The 820-nt window shown below is 39.5% G+C and overlaps 1 protein-coding gene across 1 annotated transcript in view; it reads left to right on the top strand.

The window, feature by feature from the left end:
- The window catches only part of ALDH18A1 (aldehyde dehydrogenase 18 family, member A1), a 37995-nt gene that overhangs the window by 1517 nt on the left and 35658 nt on the right, over positions 1-820 (top strand). The gene's annotated exons all lie outside the window — the stretch shown is intronic.

Genomic DNA, 820 nt, shown 5'->3' with positions numbered 1-820 from the left:
CTGGAATGAGCAGAACTGGGATGCCAGTTCTATCATCTTTATCCTTAATAGCTGGTGGAACCTGATGTTTTGCTGCTCAGGGCTGAAAACAGGTAGTAGAAGAAAGTAGCCAGATTTGATCCAGGCAAGAGTAGAGAGATGATGTTAGGAGGAAGGGAATGCTTGAAAGATGCTAACTAACCCTATTTTGAGGTTTCTTAGTGAGGACGAGTGCTTGATTAAATTAACCTGTGTCTTTATGTTCCTCACTTAGTAATCTTGATTAAAGCAGCTACTCTGTGTGATTTTTTTTTTCAATTTTTTTTAATTAGGTGGAGAAATAAAGTCTTTTCACAGAGATACACCTGTGTTTATTGCAATTGTGTCTAGGACTGAAGGTGGACTGTAGCATGTCTGCCTATACAGATTGTTCATACCATCAGGATGGTTCCATGCTTATTCTCAAAGATGGAACTTTCTTTAAGATTACTCAAAGTATTCACTACCCTTAACTATCTGAAACCACAGTTTTCCATTGCTCACTTCCTACTATGCCTGCTGTACACTGAGGTAAATAACTGCTGACCAGGTAGGAAATCTAGGATTCCTTGCCACTAACAAGCATCCTTCCATAAAAACAGCTGGTTTCGTGTGGCAAATGAAAGTACCGATTTAGTTTCTGCTCATTTTCTCTTACCAATTCTTCCTCTATTTCGGTGTTTGAAAAAGAAAAGCAGTTCTTCAGTATCTGCAGGGGTTGAGGGGAACCTGTTGCTTTTTATTTGGAAGCACAGCTCAAAGAAGTTGTGTGTGCTAAAAACTCGCCAGGTGAGCCTAAAAT

Source organism: Pygoscelis adeliae, unplaced genomic scaffold (assembly GCF_000699105.1).
Source record: "Pygoscelis adeliae isolate BGI_AS28 unplaced genomic scaffold, ASM69910v1 Scaffold4, whole genome shotgun sequence".
Lineage (NCBI taxonomy): Eukaryota > Metazoa > Chordata > Aves > Sphenisciformes > Spheniscidae > Pygoscelis > Pygoscelis adeliae.
This window is presented reverse-complemented; position numbering and strand designations above follow the sequence as displayed.